The 24,876-nt window shown below is 39.5% G+C and overlaps 1 pseudogene; it reads left to right on the plus strand.

The window, feature by feature from the left end:
• The window catches only part of LOC136163794 (zinc finger X-linked protein ZXDB-like), a 27,248-nt pseudogene extending 2,372 nt beyond the window's left edge, over positions 1-24,876 (plus strand).

Raw genomic sequence — 24,876 nt, forward strand, 5'->3', positions numbered from 1 at the left:
TTATAGCCATCCTATAGATATGGAATGGTATCTCTTTGTGGATTTGATTTGAATTTTCCTGGTGACTAATGATGTTGAACATCTTTTCATGTGCTTATTGGCTATGTGTTTATCTTCTTTGGAGAGATGTCTACTCAAATCCTTTACTTATTTTTTAATGAATCATTTGTCATCTTATTGTTGAGTTGTAAAAGTTCTCTATATATTTTGGAAACTAGACCTTTATCCAGTATATGATTCACAAGTACTTTCTCTAGTTCTGTGAATTATGTTTTCACTTTGTTGATAATATCCATTAATGCACAAACTTAAAATCTGATGAAGCCCAATTTATGTATTTTTATTTTTCAGCTTGTGCTCTTTGTGTCATATCTAAAAAAAATATTGCCTAATCCAGGCTCACATCGATTTATACCCATATTCTAAAAGTTTTGTAGATTTGGCTTTTAGATTTATGTCTCTGATCCATTTTTAATTGATTTTGGTGTAATTTATGAGGTAGGAGTCCAGATTCATTTTTTACATGTGCATAGTCAGCTGTTCCAACACTATTTTTGAATCTGATTTTTCCATTAAATGGTCATGTCACTCTGTTGAAAGCCAGTTGACCATAAATGTACAGATTTGTGGACTTTTCAGTTATTTGTGGACTTTTCAGTTCTACTCCAGGGATGTTTATGTCTGTTCTCATGTAGTGTTCTCATACAATACCATCATGTAGCTTTGTGAGAGATTTTGAAATCAGGAAGTATGAATTCTTTAACTTTGTCCTTTTTCAAGATTGTCTTGGCTGTTCTAGATCTCTTGCATTTCTATATGAATTTTAGGATCAGTTGTTAATGCAAAGAAAGGCAATTAGAATTTCAGTAAGGATTACACTGACTGTAGGTTAATTTGAGAAATTTTGCCATCATAATAGTGAGTCTTCCCCATTCACAAACATGGAATGTTTTCCCATTTATTAGGGTCTTTACTTGTTTTCAGAAATATTTTCTAGTTTTCAGTGTACAGGTCTTATACTTCTTTGGTTAAACTTATTCCTGAATATTTTGAGCTTTTTTGAGACTAAGGGTTCTTAACCTGGCATCATACAAATCCATAGATAGACTTGTGGGAGGATATAAACCTACTGAAATTATCTCTAGAATTTTATCTCTCTGTGTACATGCATTTTTTCCCATAAAGACAATCTAGCACTTCCATCATACTCTCATTTGATACACAATTTCAAAATACTCTTGAGAGAATAGTTACAAAGAACACCCATGCACTTAACACCCATCTGTAATAATCATCAATTTATGGCCATACTTCAGAGTCACTCTTGCTTCATAATTATCCCTACCATTTGCACCCACTCTCCCCACACCAACACCCTAAATTCTTTGTAAGGAGGCTGCCCACACTTGGACCTGTCAGCTGTGGTTAGGGGAACAGTTCATTTCCGTTCAGTCACTCAGTTGTGTCCAACTCTTTGTGACCCCTGGACTGCAGCACACCAGGCCTCCCTGTCCATCACCAACTCCCGGAGTTTACTCAAATTTGTGTCCGTTGAGTCAGTGATGCCATCGAACCATCTCATCCTCTACCGTCCCCTTCTCCTTCTGCCCTCAATCCCTCCTAGCATCAGAGTCTTTTCCAGTGAGTCAGCTCTTTGCATGAGGTGGCCAAAGTATTGGAGTTTCAGCTTTAGCATCAGTCCTTCCAATGAACACCCAGGACTGTTCTCCTTTAGGATGGACTGGTTGGATCTCCTTGCTGTCAAGAGTCTTCTCCAACACCACAGTTCAAAAGCATCAATTCTTCAACGCTCAGAACAGCGCCCACTGGAAAATCATATTTGCTTTCATATGCACCATGTGGATGAATAAGGGTGCAGGAATGGGGAAGTTATAGAAGCTGGATACAATAGGTATTCACTCTAGTCTATTTTAATACCAGCATTTGTCCTTTTGGGGTGGATGTGGCTGGCATTAGATAAAGTCTTAACGGCTCTTCCTAAACTATGCCTTGCTGTGATTGTCCTCTGTTCCAGAGGACACACACAAGCCCCAGTAGCACAGGACCTGTGGTCTCTTTTGTAGACCGCCCTCTTGACCAACCCCACCCCTCCTCCCACCTTCCCCTTTTCCCCAAGGGCAAGGCTGGGTTGTCTCTCTATCAGAGTTATCATACCAGCAGTGAGAGCTGTTCTCTCATTGTTTTATTTCCTCTCAAATCTCATTATAGAATGGGGGATATTTCTTATTTTGAAATTCTTGCCAGCTGGAGAAACTTGGGATAAGGAACAGTTTTATTTTCTGACCCAGGAAGTCTGGGCTCTCTGTATTTCCTCCAAATTCTTCTTATACACTGAAAAGCTCTCTAGTGCCTTTCTCTCTTCCCATACCTTATCATACTCAGCTCTAAGAAGCCAGATGACACTATCAGTATTCTTCCTGGAAGTATATCAGTTCAGCAAGTTCATTTATCTCTATTTCAAGTTACCACAGGCAGCATTTTTATCCACTGTTCCACAATTGTTTACCACAGTTCAGTCTTTTCCAAGCCTTCGTTAATATTTTCTCACCACCTTTCTATCCTTTCCTAAAACAATTTTTGCCAGTCCTCCAGCTCTCACTAAGAGCCTCTTCATTTTTCCAGCCTTCACTCACAGTATGGTTCCTAAGTCAGTGCATGTACATGGGAAAATGCAATTTTTATGTATTGTATCCCTCTGGTACCGATTTCCAGGTCAGTTATTTATTGCTGTGTAACAAATTGCTGTGAAATGTAGGGACTTAAACCAGCAGTAAGTATTATTTATCACAGTGATATGGATTGGCTAAGCAGTTCTTTTCCTGATCTTGCTGGAGGTTATTCACACAGCTGTATGCACCTGGTGAGTTGGCTGGCTTCTCTCTGCGTGTGGTGGTTCATCCTCACAAAGGCTAGACTGATCTTGACTTGGCTGTGACAGTGCCTTAGTCCTGGGCATAGACCTAACAAATGCATGCACATGTGCACCAAGTGACATGTACAAAAACATTTATGTAGCATTATTCTTTTTTTTTTTTTTTTTATGTAGCATTATTCTTAAAAAACAAAAAACTAAACACCCAAGTGTCTGTCAGCAGTAGAAGAATTCGTAAACTGCCACGTATTTACATAATGGAAATCTATATAACAAAACAAATGAAAGAACTAGAGTTGTATACTGGAGAAATCTCCTAAACACATTACTGAGCAAAAGCAGCAGACACCAAAGAAAGCATATTATGTATCATTCCATGGATATAAATTCAAAATCAGGCAAAGCTATCGTGACTGAACCATAATGTTAATTTTTGGAAAGGAGAAATGAGGTAGGAGGAAACATGAGGAAAGTTTCTGGAATGTTTAGATATTCTCTTTCTTGACGTGACTTTTTTGCTTTAATAATTCACTGAATGGCATATTTATATTTTGTGTGTTTTCCTGTCTATGTGTTATATTTTAAAAATAATTTGAAGGAAACACATTAGGATGACATTCACCTATCTAATTGGTAAAATTTTTAAGTAGTTCTGTGTGAGAAAATTGTCACTCTCAACCACAGTGTATTTACCATTAGGCAGCATCTACATACAAAATTTTAAATATACATACCCCTGACCAAAATGTCACTTTTAGGAATTAATATACATATGCTTGCACATTTGCACAGCCACATTTGTACTATGCCTTGCTTGCAAATGCATGACATTCTGAACATTTACACGAGAAACCCTTAAGAATGGTGGTTCTGCACAGAAGGCTGCAGACTTGAAGTGCAGGGAGACATTTTTTATTGTGTACCCTTTGTAATGTTTGAATTTTATACCATGCACATGGATTACCCTTTTAATAAAAGTAAACTAGCTGACTTTTTGTTTGTTTTTACTTGTCCAAGGTCATCTAGGTAAAAGTGACAGAGCCTAGATTTAAGTCCTAGTCTATCTAACACCAAAGCTCATACCATCAGCCATAACTCTAAATTTCCTCATGTGGAGTCTCAGTTTTCTCCCCTATAAAGTGAATGTATTTGTCTACATTGCAAGGGTGTCTCTGGCAACCAACATGGAAGCTCTGTTATATGAACTAAATCAACACCACAGGTATGTAGGAGAGATCTACCGCTGAGTCATGGCATCAGTGCTCAGAAATCACCGCAGGACAGTCCGTCCACCAAGGCTACCACAATAAGACTCAGTCCCTACCAAGTGAGAATACCATGTAGAAGTTGGTAGTTGGAATAGTCAATAAATCTTGCCAGAAGCTGGGGGAGAGCAAGAGCGTAATAGGTAAATATAGCATTAAATCTGCATGTTAAAATTAAATTGCACGATTAACTTTTGAGAAATTTAAGTCACTCAGCTGTGCATTAACTGTAGTAACCATTGATACAGTTGCTCACATTTTGTAGGATACAAGACAGCTGTGGTTGCCGAAGTTAGATAACACATTTAAAAAGTGAACACAGGCGAAATGTACTAGAATAGGACTTTGCAAATGGAATTTAAAGAAAAACTTGTAATTTTTTTTGCTGTTACAGTTGACTAGCTGGAAAAGGAAATAAAGTGATGTTAGTGAACATAATAGTTGTGATTGAGATCGCTGAACTAGCTTGTGTTGTTCTCAGCTAAGAAAGCAAAATTTGAAGATTTATTTTAAAATAAAGTGTAATTAACCTGCAACAGAAAACTTCAAGATGCACAATCAATCCTATTTACTATCCAATGATTCAAATGATCTGTTAGGAAGAAAAAACACCTGATCAATCATTTCTCCAGCTCTGTTTTTCTCTTAAGCTCCAGTTCTGAACCTCCCATTCCTTACTAGAAAGTTCTCTTTGAACATGCATTCAAGATTCACATATCTAAAATTGAACATATCTGTCTCCCAGCTAAAAAGTAAAACAGACAAACCCCCCAAAATATGATTCACTCTCTCCACTTCCCTGTTTCTCTGCTCAGTGATCCAAATTCTCCCTCACCCTACCACCTCTGAGTTACTGAAGACTTGCTTCTCTGACCTTCCATCACATTCACAGGAACCAGACCTTACTTATTCTTCCTTTACTGCCTACTCTTAGATGGTAGCCGCTTAACTGATCCATCTCTCTTTCTCCCCAATCCCAAATACACTTGAATACCATCATTTTGCATATACTAGGCACTCAGTAAATGTTAACTGAATAAATCGTTAATTTCTCAATTATAAATCTTTAAAACTCATTTTCACAATGATATTTATAGTTGTTGGTTACTTAGATTTCCATAAGACTGTGAGCTCCTTAAGGGCAGGGCTTTTCTTATTCTCTGTATCCCCAGTGCTGTCACAATGGAGTTCAATAAATGTTTATTGAATTCATGAGTGGATGAGACCTGAGTTTCTTAGCTTGGCAATCAAATACTTTCACAATCATATCTGACTGACTTCCTCTCTCCAAACTAACCACACTTTGTGGAATTGGGGGGTGGAAACTCACTATTTCCGGGAATGGCTAGATTTTGATTCTAGAGTACAGTTTGCGTTTTCATCAGGGAAAACATCCAATTGCTCTGGAGTTCAGATTCCTCCATGAAATGAAGAATCTGTAGACTGGAGCTTCTCAGACTTTAATATAGATACAGGGCACTCAAAGACCTTGAAGATGTGGAATTAGGTTCTGGTTCTGTAGATCTACAAGTTCCCACGGGATGCTAATGCTACTGGACCACAAACCACCCTTAAGTTCTATGCTTTGTGACCTATTTATTATCTTCAGGACATGCCTTTTGCCTGACTAATACTATAGCGTTTTATATATTGCCTCTTGTCCCTGGGATACTTCCTCCATTGATTTCCCCCTATTTGAATCCAATCTATCTTTTCCAGCTCTTTGTGCTGGGCAAAGCCTTCCCTGACTGACCTAGTGCTTCTGCTCCCAATGTTTTTTTTTTTTTTTTTTTTTTTTTAATCTATTAGAGATTTTTGGTACTTGGTTTGTTTTTTTGTTTTTTTTTGGTACTTGGAGTTTGAAACCATCATCTACAAACAGTTAATGATTATCATTGTGTATGTGCAAGTACACAGTTATATACTTCTTTTTCTTTCCTGTGAGGAAAGAAATTGTAAATACATAATAAAGTGTTGTTGAATGACTGAATGACTCACTTCAGCATTATTATCCCAAAGCTAAATCAAATACTTTACTTGTCTATACTGTCATTTTCCAGAACATGGAGGAGAGGCAATGTGGAATTTCCCCGTAATTTGATCTATTCTAAAATTAACGATATTAAAATTCCTAAAATGAGTTTATAAAATTTTCTCTTTGGTATTTGAAGCAATGAAATTTGCTACTGCTGTTTCTGTCCCAACTTCCAAAACCAAAAATACATAGTTTGTATGAGAACTTTGGCATTATAGAGAATAAAAGATTGGTCCTATAGCATATGAATTAGTATCATAGCATGATTTTAGTAGGCTGGTTAAACAACATGCTTTATACCAAATACCATGTTGCATATCAAACAATGAAGTGAACTCCCTGCCTGTTGAAAAACAAAGAAACTTTATTATTGATATAGAGAAGTTGTTTTAAATTTTAAAGTTAAAATAAGGAAGTTCTTTGAATATTGCCTAACTCACTATTGTGGGAAAAAAGAAGCATTCCAGAACATACCACCCTATTTTGCATTTCTATTGAACAGTTTTTTTCCAACCAATTTGCACTATTTACTTTATAAAATAAACCCTAACTCAAATATCAATTTATCATTTTGACAAGAGAAAAGAGCTATGTTGTATATTGTCAAATTCGTGATCAGACAGGTGTTTTGATAGTAAATTACTAAACTATAAAAATCTCTTGGTAAACTATGAGACACCAGTTCCACAAATGTAAAGCATTTAATCATTATTACGCATAATTTATAACATTTCTACAAAATGCTAGAAAATATGAGCTAAGTGAGTACACCTGTTAAAAGTACTGTGTCATTTGAATACGAGATATAAAACAAAATGATTCTTATTCTTAGTAGATTTTAGTCATTTAAATCTGTTTCTTCTATTTAAACTCTGAAGGATTTTCATTCTTAATTTAGTTTCTGGTGGAAACTTTTCTTCACAAAATGAATAACAAAGTGAAAATTCTCAGAAAACAGACATTAATACTGATCTTTAATTACCTTTATTTTATTCAGCTCTCTAGCTTTTGATAAAAATATTTATGGGAAGAGGTTATTTTTAGCTCCCGCTTTACAAAACTTTCTGTCACCTCATAACCTGAGTTCATCAGAATGGAGTAACACAGGATATAGAATCAGTAGAGACCAGAAGAGCTTAAGCACTTGTGGCGTTTTGTTTTGTTTTTTTCAGGCATGGCATTTTTGTAGAACTGTTAGAGCCAGAAGAACCTCAGAGATCATCTGGGCCAGTCTCCTTGTTTTTCAAGTGGGGCCAGTGTGGCCTTGAGGTTGCCCAGGTCATTAGTTACCATCAGGCTTGGACTGTTCTTTCTCTTTGTTCCCTGGTTCTATCCCTTGTTAAGTGACACATGGGGAAACTAGGAATAGTGAGAGCATCCAGAAAGACAAGTCGACAACACAGGTAATAGTCTCTTCTAAACTGACTGAGCCCTGCCATTTAATCCACATCCAAAACTTCAGGCAGGGACTGGAAATTACTAGATTATTAATTACACAATGGAATGTCCCTTAAAGTGTTTCATTATTGATATTTGTCACTGGATGTCCACATTTTTCAAAAAGGAAAACAGATGCTGACTTCCCATAAGTCCTCACTGCTGCGTGCCCTTCATTTTCATCATGCATTTTCTCATAATGCTTATCAAGTGCTTACTTTGGGTCAGCCAATATGCTAACCACTTCAAGTGCATTACTTCATGTAGTCTTCATTAACAAACATATAAAGTAGGTACTATTATTCTCCCACATTGAAAAGGCAAAGAAACTGAAGCTTAGACAGGTTAAGTTACCCAAGGTGCTGCAAGGAGTAAGGGTCTTTTAATTTCATTGCTGCAATCACCATCTGCAGTGATTTTGAAGCCCAAAAAAATAATAAATAAAGTCTCTAACTATTTGCCATGAAGTGATGGGACCGGATGCCATGATCTTAGTTTTCTGAATGTTGAGCTTTAAGCCAACTTTTTCGCTCTCCTTATCAGTTATTTTTAATTTTATATTTTGCAATGCATAGTTTTTAAAAGTTATATGTATATAAGATATGTGACAATATATGTATGTAGATATGTTTGAAAAAGAAATAATAAAAAAGTCTCTCTCTCCCAGATTTCCACACCTAGAGTCACCTTCTCAGAATTAATCACTACAAATTAAGAGCCTTTTGGGCTCCAAAATCACTGTAGATGGTGACTGCAGCCATGAAATTAAAAGACCCTTACTCCTTGGAAGAAAAGCTATGACCAACCTAGACAGCATATTAAAAAGCAGAGACATTGTCAACAAAGGTCCATCTAGTCAAGGCTATGGTTTTTCCAGTAGTCATGTATGGATGTGAGAGTTGGGCTACAAAGAAAGCTGAGCACTGAAGAATTGATGCTTTTGAACTGTGGTGTTGAAAAAGACTCTTGAGAGTCCCTTGGACTGCAAGGAGATCAAACCAGTCCGTCCTAAAGGAAATCAATCCTGAATATTCATTGGAAGGACTGATGCTGAAGCTGAAACTTCAATACTTTGGCCACCTGATTCGAAGAACTGACTTATTTGATAAGACCCTGATGCCGGGAAAGATTGAAGACAGGAGGAGAAGGGGACGACAGAAGATGAGATGGCTGGATGGCATCACCAACTCGATGGACATGAGTTTTGAGTAAACTCCGGGAGTTGGTGATGGACAGGGAAGCCTGGCGTGCTGCAGTCCATGGGGTCCCAAAGAGTCGGACATGACTGAGAGGCTGAACTGAACTGAACTGAGTGGTCTTGTGTATCCTTCCAATGTCTTCTATGCATTGTATGTATATTTCCTTTATTATCAGTTGTAGCATAATATTTACATTGTTCTGTACTTTTTTACACTTAATATACCTTGGCCTCTACTCAGTACTCTGTAATAACCTATGTGAAAAAAGAATCTAGAAAAGAGTGGGTGTGTGTATACGTATAACTGATTTGCTTTGCCGTACAGCAGAAAGTAGCCCAACATTGTAAATCAACTGTACTCCAATAAAAAATGTTTAAATGATATATCTTGGAGAATATTCTTTATCAATACACATATATTTACTTCTCTTTTAACACTGGCAAAATGTTCTATTGGGGAGACATGGAGGAATAAAGTGAAATGAAAAGCTGGAAACTGAGTAACAGTAATAAAGAGCATCACTTAGGTTCCACCTTCTGGATGTGACTAGAAGATTCCTAGGCCCCCTGCAAAGTCCACAGATATGTCCTCTCAACCTCCCATCTATTAATGGGAATAGATACAGGTGGATACTGGTGCCATCATACAGGGCGTTCACACTGTGCTCTTATAAGTAGATTTTGTAAAGACAGCTCTCTGCAGGAGGTCTCCTTGTCTTGTTACTGACCCAAAACCAGGCACCCCCACACTCTACTCATCTCTGGTCTAAGGACACATATCAGATCTTTTTGACCACACAGTACCTCACCTAATCTGTTGATTCTTTCTGTAGATCGAAGAAGTAGAAATGAAGAATAAGTAATTAACAGATGACCGGATCTCTTCCCTAGCTTCCCCTTCAGTAACCTCATCAACAAACTGTGTGAACAAAAGAGCATCTGAAGTCGACAAGCCTGCAAACAGTGGGGGATGGTGATGACTCTGACCCCCCATCTCAATTATTAACTGAGATTATTTCCCTTTTTCCCTTTAAAAATTTTCATGGCTGAGCAGAATCTCTGGAGCTGGTTTTGAGAAGGTGGGGTGCACTGAGTCCACCATCTCTCCAGATTGCTGGCATTCTGATTACAAGTAACTTTCCTTTCTAACGAGATTTGTCTGTCTCATGAGTGTTGATTTTTGAGCACTCGGCAGCTGGACCTGATGCAGTAACCCTATCACTGCACTACAGAGAGCAACGGCATGTTCCTTCCCCCACCATGTCCTACCGAAACCTTTGTGTCAAAACAGCTTGTCCAGTTCTTGCTTTTGACACGATATACAAGCTCTTCAATCTGACTGATAAACAATAGGCAACACTCGAAATTGGCTCTCTTCTCCAGTAACTAATTTGCTTGAAATAAGAGCCTTTTAGGAAGCTCCTGAGTCTTTCATACAAACTGGTAGACCCTCTCTAACTAAAGTCCAACTATTCCCAGTTGGATCTCAATCTACGTAGTAAAACTCTGCTCTTTGGCTCAAAATGAGTCATCCCACCCCCTATTTCCCATCTCCTAAATATACACAATGAGGCACTCCCATAGAGTTCCCTTGCCTCATTCGAAACTTATCAGTATGCATGGAGAAGAGAAGATTTTTATCAATAGACATCAAATTTGATGTTATTGTTTTCATTTACAGTTAAAGAAAGTGAGGTTCAGTACAAGGATGGAAAGAAGTTGGTCTGGGGTGTTCAAACAGGGGGCTGATATTAATTAATTGATATTGAGTCTTCTGTCCCTCCAGACTGCCTCCCCAGGGCTGGGGAACCCCTCCATCCACAGCCATTCCAATCACAAACTGTTTTCAAACTCCTATTAAATTCTAAGCTCATCATGGACAGCTATGTGCTTTGGGGCACTACATGTTTGATTCTTTACTCATTGAGCCCTGACAATAAGCCAGCCACTGTGCCTAGCCCTGGGCCTCGCCTGCAAAGGAGGCAGAACATGTCACTTTCAACACATAAACAAAAAAATGAACAAGGTACATGTAGATTGCAGTAAATTCTGTGGAGGAAATGGGTAGGGTAGTGTGATAAAATGTAACTGGGGGAAAAGGCTTGTTTTAGATAGAAGGATCCCTGAAGGCCTGGAAGAAAGTAACATCTTAGCTGAAGCCTAAAAGGTGAAAGAGAAGAAGCGGCCAGTCATGTGAAGACCAGAGAAGAGTGTCCAGGCAAAGTGGACACCAGTTACTTGAGCTCTTCAGTTCATTGTAGCGTTTGAGAGGGGCTTCCCCAGTGGCGCCAGTGGTAAAGAACCAGCCTGCCAATGCAGGAGACATAAGGGACGTGGATTCGATCCCCGGGTTGGGAAGATCCTCTGGAGAAGGGCGTGGCAACCCACTCCAGTATTCTTGCCTGGAGAATACCACAGACAGAGGAGCCTGGTAGGCAAAGAATCAGACACAACAGAAGCGACTTAGCACACATTCACATACCCTATTGAGCTCAAAATATATTTCTCTAATGAAAATGAATTCACGTTGCTTTGCCAAGAACTAAAATGTACTCAAAGGCTGTTACCTGGCTAATTACTATTATTAAAAAGAATATGTTAAATGGTAGTTTCTGTTATTACATTTTTTTAATTTGTTTTTTCTATAGTAAAGTATATTTGCTATTCAATATTATACATCATAAATGTACAATATAGTGATTCACAATTTTTAAAGGTTATACTCCATTTATAGTTACAAAATACTGGTTACAGTCTCTATGTTGTATAATATATCCTTGTGGCTTATTTTATACCTAATAGTTTGTATCTCTTAAGCCCCTGCTCCTATGTTCCCCTTCCCTCTCATCACTAGTTTGTTCTCTGTATCTGTGAATCTGCTTTTTTATTGTTATACTCACTAGTCTGTTGTATTTTTTAGATTCCACATATAAGTGATATCATACAGTATTTGTCTTTCTCTATCTGACATTTTACTAAGTATAATACCCTCCAAGTTCATCCATGTTGCTGAAAATGACAAAATTCCATTCTTTTTATGGCTGAGTAATAGTCCATTGCACATATAATATATATATGTAATATTTTTATCCATTCATCTGTTGATGAATACTTGGGGGTTATTTATTTTTATAATTTTTCTAATATGTATTATAAGTGATGACCTCTATTTGATATTGACTGAAACGGTATAACATATTCTTTCAACAAACATTTGTGCCAGATACTTTGTTGGTTTCTGGTGATAAAGTAGTGAAAGTTTATTTGACCTGAATATTGGATTGAGTTTGAGGTGGATTTTCAATCATCTCTCCCATCAAAGTGGCTTTCATATGCTTCATATGTTGACATTTCCCATGAGACACTAGTTCCACTGATTAAAATAGAAAAGGATTTGAAAGTCAGTGAGTCCCCAAAGTCCCCATACAATCTTAGATATATGTATTATCATGAAGAACTTTATATGAACATAATGTTGGAGACAACTCAAGAATATGAAGTAAAGTAAATTTCTTTGCTTGAATGAATAAAAAAAACCATATTTACTTTGAACAAAATATCATATTTTCCCTCAGAGATACAGAATATTTTTTTTTTTAGATACAGAATATTAACCAAAGTTCCTTGCCTTCTCAAAAAATAAACTCCTCATATTTAATCGTTTTTGATATTTTAAATTCTCCTTGTCCTGTTAGAATTTTAAAGAACAGTCTAAATGTATTTTAATTGACTTCTTCTCTCCTTTCAAAAATGTCTGACAATCTTTTAAGCAATAAAGGAAGGAAATACCAAACTGGCAAGATGTGGGATGTGAAAATGGTTCTATGGGCATGAGAAAACTGCTCCTATTATGTTAGCAAGTTTCGAGTCCTTTATAAAAAGAAGAACTGGCTTATTAAGACCAGTTTTGCTTAGTCATGTAATTTTTTTAAAGTTATTTTGCAGTTATGTATTGGCTTTTTCGCTTCCATCAACGTGGGAATCAAAGTCACATGAAGTGAAGTTTGTGCTAATTTCTTTCTGTCGTTTTTTCCTCTTTGACACCTATCTAGGGTAGACAAGTGTTATGAAACTCATAGCAAAGACCTCCAGTCATTACCGGGGAGGCGGGGGGACATCATGCCCTTTACTTTTCTTACTCAGAGGACTGTGCATCTTTCTTTAGATTGTGTTAAGTCCACTGTTTCATGTTATCATGGTACTTGGTATGAGGTAGTGAGCTTGGATGATAAACAAGCCAGGTACTCATTGTTGGCCCTTGGCAGCATTGTGAGGTGGGATTTTGTCCCTGGATCCCTCACTATGGGTTGTCTCTTCAGCCTGATAGCCAGGGTCTTCCTAGAGTGTATGACCTCTGCACACAGACTCAAATCTGCATTCTCTGGCCAAGTCCCTCAGTGACTGAGCTACCATAAACTCAGTTTTCCTGAGCTCTTTCCCTTTTTTATCCCTCAGTGACTTTGAGCTACCATAAAACATTCACACTGAAGCATTAGAGAAAAAGAACTATGATGTTTCTGAGAAAATTCTTTCATTACTATTTTAAGATTTTCTGAAGTTATGAGTAATATGGGAATTCAGGTAGCCAAAGGGTGAAATATTGTCTCCACCCCCAGATTTCTTCAAGGACTTTTCAAATTCTACCCCAGAGAATCTGCTAAATGGATGTCAGCGTCCTGCCTTTGTCACTCAATGAAACTGCTTACTCATAGCTCACAAGGTTCCCCTGCAGATGATTAGTAAGCATTATTTCAAAGTTTCAGCAAAAACATTGAGGGAGGCTGCCTAACACTATTGTATTTATGTTAGCTATAAGGAAAGAAGTCACATTGTCTCATGTGCTAGCCAAATTTTCTGCTAAATTTGTTTTTTTTTTTTAATTAAAAAGTGCTCACACAAACAAGGAAAAAAGAGGAATCCACACAGAAATATAGAATATGAGAGTTAAAAAAAGAAGGGACCTTCAGGATCAACGAGGCCAATGTACTCATTTTATAGAGAAACTACTGAGCATACTAAGCCAGGTTGCTTCCCTGGTGGCTCAGTGGTAAAGATTCTGGAGGAGACTCAGTTTCGACCCCCGAGTCGGGAAGATCCCCTGGAGAAGGAAATGGCAGCCCATTCCACTATTCCTGCCTGGGAAATTCCACAGACCGAGGAGCGTGGTGGGCTACAGGTCATGAGGTTGCAGAAGAGTCGGATACGACTTAGCAAGAAAACAACAAGCCAGGATACCCAAGATGACATTGCTAGTGTCAGATCTCATTTCTCAATCATAGCCTCTTAAAGCACTATGATCCTCTCCCTTCTTCATAGCATAAGCTGGTTACATTTTTGCATTGGCTTATGCCATTATTTGATTAATGCCTGTCTTCCCCACTAGACTACTACACTCAGATGACAGAAACTCTGGTTTTGCTTTGCCATTTGGCATGACAGTCAGGCAGCCTCGATAAACATTTAAATGAGTATCAGTAAGCATAGAGTCAACCAGCAGTAAAGACAGAATTAACAGTATGTTTTAGTCTTTTGAATAATTGTCAAATTACTGTTACATATTATGTGGACCTGCTACCTAATCAAGGAAATGTTAAGTGTTACTGTAGTAGTAAAATGTAATATCAGTGGCTTAAGACAAAAAAGTTTACTTCTTATTTATTTAAATTCAGTTTCCCACCTGTGTGTTTCTTCTCCTTTACTACTCATATAGAACACCCCATTTAAGACACTTTTGGTCACCAAGAGAGTTTTTTCCAACATCAGCTTAAATAGGCAGCCTATTAAACCTTGTAGCTGCCCCATCTGGAACACAAAGCCTCCAGGGTCACTGTGGCAGGGGAAGAGCCCCAGCTTATAAGGGTCTCCCTCAGCCCAGAAGTGGCGCATGGCACTGCCACCTATAGTCCTGTGGCCAGACTGGATTATATGGCCCCATCCCAATGGCAAAAGAAGTTGAGAAAATTTTAAGGAGAACTAGCTGTCTCTGCCTGCCATTGTACAGGTTGATGATAACAGTAACAATCACTAATTTTTATTGAGCACTTACTTTGTGCCAAGCCAAGGACTAAGTGCTTTATTACAAAACCTAATTGCAGATAAATGAACTACGTATACTCTCACTATGATCAATTTCCAAATGAGGGGATTGGGAACAATTGGTGAAATTCAAATATCAACAATATATTAGGTATTATAAAAATAATAAATTTCCCAAACTTTATAATTACACCATGATTATTAAAAAGGAAACAACTCAGTTTTCCACCTTTATGTTTTTTCCCTATGAGTCTCCTTTACTACTTAACTAAAACACTTCACTTTTAAAAATTTAATATTTATTTGCCTGTGCTGGGTCATAGTTGCGGGGATGCAGGATCTTTGATCTTGGATGCAGCGTGCAGGATCTTCAGTTGTGGCATGTGGGATCGTTAGTTGCAGCATGTGGGAATCTATTCCCCGACCAGGGATTGAACCAATGCCCCTTGCATAGGGAGCATGAAGTCTTAGCCACTGGACAACCAGAGAAGCCCCAAACACTCCATTTCTGGTCACCAAGAATTTTTTTTTCGCCCACACTAAGCAATTCTCTGACACCACCTGGGGGTCATGCAATTTAACTCAGTTCTGCAACTGTACATCAGATTCCACAGGTTAAGGGCTCAGTTCCATAAGACTGCCCCTCACCCCTTGAGCTAACATATTAATTTTTAACACCAGTTGTGCCTCTCACTATTGGCTGTAGGTGGGAGGTTCCAAAGACCCCCTCCTTGGAGTCCATTAATTTGCAAGAGTAGCTCACAGAACTCAGGGGGGTATTTACTTATGTTTATTAGTTTATTAAAGGACATGATAATAGATATAGGTAAACAGACAGATGAAGAGTATAGAGCAAGGTCCAGAAGGATCCTGAATGCAGAAGCTTCTGGCCCCATGGAGATGGGGAGCATCACCCCATTAACTTTGTTAATAACTTCCTCTCTCTGGAGGATGGAGACTGGGTCTGAAAATTCCAAGCCTCTAATCACAGTTTGGTCTTTCTGGTGACCACCCCACACCTGCGAGCCATCCAGGGAGGTCATCCAGTTACATCAATAGAACAAAAGATGTACCTAGTATTCCCTCTTATCATGAAGGAATTTACAAAGATTTCAGGAACTGGGGGCAGAGATCAATATATGTTTTCTGTTGCCTCACGGCTATGTAAGAGAATGTCCTTGTTTATAGGACATAGATACCAAACTATTTAGATATAAAGGAGCATGATGTTTGTTGATTTATTAAAAATTTATGCATAAATAATAAATAGATCTCAGTGGGGCCTCCAAAAATAAAAGCAATCAGACAAGCAAATGTAGCAAATCATTAGTAATAGCTGAATCAGTACTATTCTTGAAACTCTTTAAAGTTTGAAATTATTTTAAAACAGAAAGTTGTGAGACTTCTCTGGTGATCCAGAAGCTAAGACGCAAAACTGCCAATCCAGGGGGCCCAGGTTTGATCCAAAGTCAGGGAACTAGATCTTGCATGTTGCAACTAAAAAATTCCACATGCCTCAGACCTGGCACAGCCAAATAAATAAATGTTAAAGAAAAAAAAAAGCATTTATTTGTTGGTGGCAGGCACTGCTCTAGACATAGGACAGTACATTTTTGGCAAGAATGTATCCAAAATGATATAAATATAATTCACCATTGATGAGACTAAGCGGCAAATCCAAGCTGTGACTGCCTTTCCTGACCATAAAGGCTTTGATTCACTAGTCTGGGTTTTCGAAGGAAAGTTTTGGTCTCTCCCTCCTTGGAGGCTTTTTCTTTAAAGGTCTGTTAAGATGTAATTGGTTTATTTATCTGGTTGCTCTGGTCCTTGCTGCTTCCGCTGGCGTTCTCTAACTGTGGAGAGCAGACACTGCTCCTCGTCGGCGTGTGCGGGCTCCTGACGGCAGGGGCAGCGCGGTGGCTTCCCTTACCACGACACGGGCCTGGGCACTGGGGCTTCAGTACTTGAAGCACACCAGCTTAGTTGCTTTTTGGCATGTGGAATCTTCCCGAACCAGGGATCCAACCCACATCCCCTGCATTGGCAGGCAGATTCTTATCCACTGCACCACCAGGAAAGTCCTCCTTGGAGGTGTTGAAGGAGGAAAGAAATGAAGATTCTGAGTAAGGTGCTTGTAAGGGGACATGAATTTTTATGACTGTTAGTCCTATGGCAACATAAAAATTGAGAAGTGGAAATCCCACTTGAAAGCAAGACTATTCTGGCAACAGAAATCCAAGGCTCTGGTAGACTGGTTGCGAATTAGGGGGGAGAAAAGCCCCCTCCATTCAAATCCATTCTCCCCCAAGTATTAGCGCTCTAAGTCAAATCATTCAACAAATTCCACGGATGCTGGTGGTTTCTCTTTCTCCCCTAAAGCATGGGGGCAAATAAACTGCCTGATAAAAACCTTTAAGAACAAGCAAACCAACATTTCCAAAGCTCCTTAACACCAAGATCATGAGTTGATAAATCACCAAGAACACTTCTATAGAACTTTGATGGGGAGAATTAAATTGTGTTTAAAAGGAAAACAAATAGGTTATAACAGGATATTGCAAAAGCAGAGATTAGCTGTGAGAAAACAAAATTACTTATATACTAGGAGAAATACTAATTGAAGTATCAACATGTTCCATTCCCCATTGATTTATTTTATCCAACTAGCCAACATCAATTTTATTTTTTTCTTTCTAATTTTTTAAATTTATATTTTAATTGGAAGATAATTGCTTTATAAAGTCGCTTTAGCTTCTGCTGTGTGATGTGAGTCACCTGTAAGTGTACACATTTCCCCTCCCTCACGAGCCGTCGGCGATTTTAAAAGAGGGTAGACATAACTTTCAAATTTCTCTTCTGCAGGCGTGCATACGACTAATTACAAGAAATAAGGATTAAATGATTTAATATAGGCAAGGTATTCAGAACAATTCCAGGCACACAGTACATTCTCAACTAATGATAACTTATTTTTTAAAAGAAAAATATTGGCTGAGTGGTATTGAGATTGAGTTCCATTTAAACCATTGTTGTCTGGGAACAAGTCAGAACCCATAAGAACCAACTGCACAGTATCCAAAGGACCTAGAACTTCATCCAAAGCAGAAGGAATTTTGCCTTAGAGAGTCATGGACTTGGGAGTCTAGTAGTCTTAGATTCAAATTAAGGGACATTTTCAATGCTTTGGTTCTCAAGCCTGACCTTTCTTCTGATCCGTAGTCAGACGCATTATCCATGTAATACTAGCCCCCTGAAAGTCTGACCTTTCTGCTTTTCCTGGGGATCCAAGATTCTCAGACACAAAGCACAGCTGGATATGTGGATGTTTGTCCAGGATAGAACAATGTGAAGGTCGACCCCAGAAGGACAATGTCTGGGTTTGGTCCCAACACTTCCCGGAACCATGACCTTGAGCATCTGTGTCCTTCATTGCCTAATGGAGTTGACTGTTGTTGTTGTTTAGTCTCCAAGTCGTGTCGGACTCTTTGCATCCCCATGAACTGTAACCCACTAGGCTTGTCTATCCATGGGATTTTCCAGGCAAGAATACTGGAGTGAGTTGCCATTTCCTTCTCCAAATGGAGCTACTGATAGTATTCAAATGGTGGGTGAAGTTATTAGGAGAGTTAAATGAACAAACATATGGAAAATTCTTAGAACAGTGTCCATGTAACATAGTAGACATGCGTCCTTAGTCACTCAGTCATGTCCCACTCTTTGTGACCCCGTGGACTGTAGCCCACCAGGCTCCTCTGTCCATGGAATTTTCCTCACAAGAATACTGGAGTGGGTTGTCATTTTCTCCTCCAGGGGTCGAGCCCGCATCTCCTGCGTCTCCTGCATTGGCGAGGGGATTCTTTATGACCGAGCCACCTGAGAAGTGCCTAACACAGTGCAGATGATCCAACAGATGCTAGCAAGCATTGTTATAGTTTACTTCTGCAGTGGCAACTAACTCTTCCAGTTTGACCAGGGATGCTTTAATTCTTCAGTTTCAAAACTGAAAGTCCCACATCCTGAGAGACCATTCAGTCCCAGGTAAACAGCTTGGAACCCTGTGTTCACCAGACTGGCTTTGTCGGTTCATTTTGAAAGAACCACTACAAAAATTGCATTAGCAGACATTGGCAGAATCTGTAGGTTCAAGGTGATTCTGTGCTCAGTTGCTTCAGCCAAGTTCTACTCTTTGCGACCCTATAGACTGTAGCCCACCAGGCTCCTCTGTCCATGGGATTCTTCTAACAAGAATACTGGCTTGGGTTGCTGTGCCCTCTTCCAGGGGATCTTCCTGACCCAGGGACTGAACTCTCATCTCTTGTGTCTCCTGCAGTGGTAGGCAGGTTCTTTTACCACTAGCACCACCTAGGAAGCCCAAGATGATTCTAAAGAACACGCTTGACGGCTGCCTTTCAAATGTCCTGTGGCTTTTCCTGATTTATTCTAGGACCCCATATCCATTCTTAAATCAGCTCCCCAATTTTTTTCCCATGTCTGTTTCTCACACATGAGAAACACATCTCCTCATTCACCTTCCCTTGAGATGATCAAGGACCTAAGGTTGTAAGTCTTGTCTTGTTTCCCTGCCTGCTCAATCAACAACAGTGGGTTGAAGGAATTTTGCTTTCCCGGACTTGAATGGGAGTGTCTAGATTAATTTGCCTCTGCATAGAATTTCCATAAAGGTGAGGCTTTTCCCAAGTAGTGAGTGCTATGTGACCTTGGCCAAGTTACTTACCTGCTCTATGCCATATAGTGTCAGTGATGTTGTTATTGTTATTAATATTAGGCATAGGAAAATTTGAATTTGGAAAATGGAAGAGCTGGGATTTTGACCCAAGGAATCTGTCTCCAGCTTTAGGAGTCTGTGCTCTTGACAATTTTTCTTGATTTATTAAATTGAGAAGAAAAAAAAGAGCAAAAATAGATGAGAAGATATCCAGGAGGAAGTACACTATGTAAATGAGCCTGAATAAGTGCAGATACACAAAAGCAAGGTCAATAACTTACAGATTTGACTTTAACTTTATCTTTTTTTAAGGGTAAGAAAAATGGGGGGAGGAATAATCTCTTTGTTTTCTGTTTAAAGAAAGCAAAAATCCAATCCAGAGACCTATCTTCCTCTCCTACCCACTACCAGATGTTCATAAAGACATATTAAGTAAGATTTTATTTTCTACCAAAACCAAATTGGGAATTACAAAGACAGGATAAAAGGGGGAAAAATTATTTCTACTACAATTTTTTTAATATCCTGAATTACATATGTCTTTAATATATTTAATCATTTGTTTTTCTTTTGTGGTTTTCACAATTAATTTTAACAATACTTATCTCCAGGTTTCTGGTAAACAAATGTAGTTGAATTTTTTTTTCTGAAAGCAATATAGTATTCATTGATAAAGTTCCTAAGAAAATGGAGGGATAATGAGTTCCCTAGTGAGCTAGTGGTTAGGATTCAGGCACTTTCACTGCTGTGGCCAGAGTTCAATCCCTGGCCAGGGAACTGAGATCCCACAAGCCTTTTGGTGCAAAAAAAAAAAAAAGCAAACAGAAAAAAGAGGGATTAAATATGGTTTCAACATACTAGTTCAAAACAAAGCAAATAAAACAGCAGCAATAAAAAAAAAAAATAACAAGTCCTAATTGCATCCTCTACATGCTCCTGACAACTATGATGCTGGTTTGTTTGCCAGTATTAGCTTCTTTTTCACAAACATACTTAGTTTAGAAAACCTGCCTATTTGTGTCACCTCAGTAAGATGTTTTTCAAAGAATTTGCTCATTTCATCTAAACTTACATTTTGGACATAAGGTTGTTCATTATATCTTCTATCATTAGTTTTTTAAAAATCAGCCTTATCCAAATATAATTTACACACAATAAAATTCACTAGTTTTTTTTTTTTTTATTAGTTGGAGGCTAATTACTTCACAACATTCAGTGGGTTTTGTCATACATTGACATGAATCAGCCAAAATTCACCAGTTTTAAATGTGCAAAGAGTTTTGACAAATGTATACAGTTATGTGGTCTTCCCAGATAGCGCTAGTGGTAAAGAACCCATCTACCAGTGCAGGAGGTGTAAACAATGTGGATTTGATCCCTGCGTCAGGAAGATCCCCTACAAGAGGGCATGGCAATCCACCGCAGTATTCTTGCTTGGAGAATCCCCTGGACAGAGGAGCCAGGAGGGCTACAGTTCATAAAGTCACCAGACATGACTGAAGCAACTTAGCACTCACACAGTTGTGCAGCCATCACCATAATTACAATATAGAATATTTCCATCATCCCCTTCCCCCAGATTTTTCTTGTGCTCCTTTACAGCCAGTCCTTTCCCCCAGTCCCCAACCATAGACACCTGTTGATCTGGTCTCTGACACTATCATTTTGCCTATTCTGGTATTTCATATAAATTGAACCTTACAGTTTGTAGTCTTTTGTGTCTGGATTCTTTCAGTTAGCATAATGCTTTTCAGATTTATCCATGTTGAATGAATGTGTATCAATAATTTGTTCCTTTTTCTTTTGCGTAAAATTCCATTGCATGGCTATGCAGCAAACTGTTTACTTATTCATGAGCTGATAGAAATTTGGGTTTTTCCAGTTTGGAGCTATTTTGAATAAAGCTGCTATGGTCATTTTCATACAAGTGTTTATTTGAACATGTTTTCATTCCCTGGTGGCTCAGAGGTTGAAGTGTCTGCCTGCAATGCGGGAGACCCCAGTTCAATCCCTGGGTCGGGAAGATTCCCTGGAGAAGGAAATGGCAACCCACTCCAGTATTCTTGTCTGGAGAATCCCATGGACGGAGAAGCCAGGTAGGCTACAGTCCACGTGGTCACAAAGAGTCGGACACGACTGAGCGACTTCACTTTCACTTTCATTTCTCTTAGGCAGCTATCTAGGAGTGAAATGGTTGGGTCATAACAGGAGGTACACATGTTCAGTTTTATAAGAAACTAACAAATTATTTTCCAAATGGCTATACCATTTTACATTCCCACCAGCAACTTATGAAAGTTCCAGTTGCTGCATATCCTTGCTGACACTTGGTAATTATCAATCTTTTTAATTATAGTCATTCTAGTATGGGTGTAGATGTAGCTCATTGTGGTTTTTAATTTGTATTTTTCCAATGACAGTGATATTGATGAGCAACACTTCATATGTTTATCATTCATATATTTTCTTTAGTGTTACTTTATCATTTTCTTCTTATTATAAAAAAAAGTCAAAGCAGCATTTGTATCATCATAATTCCTTCTATGTGACAATATACCAAGGGAAGAGAGAGAAAACCAACTCTTGTTCAATACTCCATCTCTGGGATGTGTGTTCTCAGTTGATCCAGAACAGCCAAGGAGTCAGGTAGTTGATAAACTTTACGAATAAGAAAAGGAACCAATAGGTAAGCCATTATTCAAATTTCTGTAGCTATTACATGGTGAAAGATTTTCCAAGTTTATGCTCTTGCTGTGCCCTCTGCTACTTCTTACATAAGGCTTTTGAAATTTAACTTTCCTAACTCATATTAAGTTGTATGACTCTCGGACTCTTTCTGCTAGATTTTAACTTTTGTCAGCTCAGCTTTTTAAAAGAGCTAAACTTGGGACTTTCCTGGTGGTCCAGCAGTTAAGATTCTGCTTCCAATGCACGTGAGGTGGGTTTGATTCCTGAGATCCCTAGCCAGGAAAGTAAGGTCCCACATGCTGCATGCTGGGACCAAAAAATTAAAAAAAAAAAAAAAATTTTTAATAGCACAGGGAACTATGGTCAATATCTTGTAATAACCTATAATGGAAAATAATTTTTAAATAACACGTGTATATGTATAACTGAATCACCTTGCTGCGTACCTGAAACATTGTAAGTCAACTATACTTCAATAAAATATATATATTAAGGGGAAAAAAGCTAAACTCTTCTGTAATCTGAACAATAGACTTGGGACAAGAGGTAATTCTGTTTAAAATATAATTTTTAAAGGTCAGAAACAGCCAGTTTTTAAATGCATGCTTAAGGTTTTTTTTCTTTTGTCAACATTTAAGATTTTTTTATTCTACTGAGATGAAGTGTTAATAAAATATTTTTACCTGTTTTCACAGTAACTTTTATTTCTAATTGTGACATTTCTTCTGGACAAGGGAGGAAAGTATATGCTAAATAGTATTATAGGATAAAATGCCAGCCTATAATTTTTTAAAGGTTTAATGCTTTTTAAACTAGATAATACAAGTTATAAAAAAGAAATTCAGAATATCAAAAAGTATTTAGTGAAAAGTAAGTCACATCTTTCGTACCCAATCCCCAGTTTTCTCCAGAGACACTCATTTTTAACAATTTCCTATATATCCTTCCAGGATATTCCATGCATATGTAAGCACATATACTTAATATATTCTTTAAAATACAAATAGAATGATCATATATACACTAGATCTGGCATTTTCTATTTTATAATGTAACTTAGAGTTCCATATTGATATTTTAAAAATGCCTCATTGAAGACGGCGGGCCCGGGCGGCGGCGTGAGGAGGCCTGCGCGGCTTCTTCGCGCCCAGGCCCGGGCCCGCGCCCGCTGGCGCTGAGGCCAGATCACGCTAGCGGCTGCGGCGGCGGCGGCGGCGGCGATGACTTCTCCCTGGACCCGGTCGGTGGAGACGTAGATACCGCGGGCGCTGGCCAGGCCACAGGGCCCGTGTGGAGGGAGGAGGCCGGGCTGGGCCCAAGGCTCCTGGGGGGCGAAAGCGGCGCGAACCCCGAGGGCCGCCCTGCGCTGGGCCCCGGCTGCCTGTCGGCTATCCCCGCCCCAGGCCCGGCCCCGGGCCCGCTCCCCGCTCCTGGCCTGGCCCTGCCGCGGCCTTCGCAGGCACAGCCACCATTCACGGCCCAGACCTGCCGCTGCGCTCGGAGAACGGCGTCCTCGCGCTAGCCACGCCCCCACCGCAGCCCGGGGTCTCCTCGCCCCGCAGGCCGGGACCCCGCACGCCGCGCAGCCTGGAGGCTGCCCGGAGCTGCCGCCCGACCTCCTGCTGGCGGAGCGCGCAGAGCCTGCGCCTGCCCCAGCGCCTGAGCAGGCGGCGGAGGGCCGGCTGCTGTTGAGAGCCCCCGGGGCTTTAGCAGGATGTGGACACTTGAAAAGCCGATGCCCAGTCGCCACTTGTAATAAATTCTTCCCGTCCAAGCACAGCGTGAAGACCCACATGGCCAAAAGGCACAACCTGCGCCAGGATCTCTTAGCTCAGCTGGAAGCTGCAAATTCCCTTACACCCAGCGGTGAACTAGCAGCCAGGGGCAGGGTGACCTCAGTGATGCTGGGCTTGCGTCTCTCTTTGATGTCCCTGTTGATAGTTCTGCTGCAGTGGTGGACACGGCATTGGCGAGCTCTGGGATCTTGACTGTTGATGTGGCTTCTGTGAACTCAGCTCTGTCAGGAAACCTCCCTGTTAATAACAATAATCCCTTAGGGCAGGCGGTGGACCCTCAGGCCTTGATGGCCACCAGTGACCTTCCTCAGAGTTTGGATACCTCACTCTTCTTTGGAACGACAGCAGCAGGTTTTCAGCAGGGTCCCTTAGATATGGATGATGTCTCAAGTCTAAGTGCGGGGCTGTTGGCGTCTCTGAGCTCTTTGGCTGTGAAAAACTCAAGTCAAGAGCCCCAAGATATGACCCCTAGTAATAAGCTAACAGTAGACACAGATGCTCTGACTCCTTCAAGTACCCCTTATGAAAACAGTGTCTCAGAACTACTGCCACCAACCAAAACGGAATGGAATGTACGTCCTGACTCTGACTTCTTTGCACAGGAGGAAGAAACCCAGTTTGGATTCGCCAATCCAGCAGGAGACCATGGGTCTCAGAAAGAAACAGATCTTATCATAGTGACTGGCAGCTCATTTTTGGTATGAACTCAACTCTGTTCATTCCTTGCCACATGGCTTACTTTTACTGATGACTCTCAATTTGGAGAATATTCTGGACTGAATGCTTAAATACAGTCATTTCT

The sequence above is a fragment of the Muntiacus reevesi genome, chromosome 1 (assembly GCF_963930625.1).
Source record: "Muntiacus reevesi chromosome 1, mMunRee1.1, whole genome shotgun sequence".
In the NCBI taxonomy this organism is placed as follows: domain Eukaryota; kingdom Metazoa; phylum Chordata; class Mammalia; order Artiodactyla; family Cervidae; genus Muntiacus; species Muntiacus reevesi.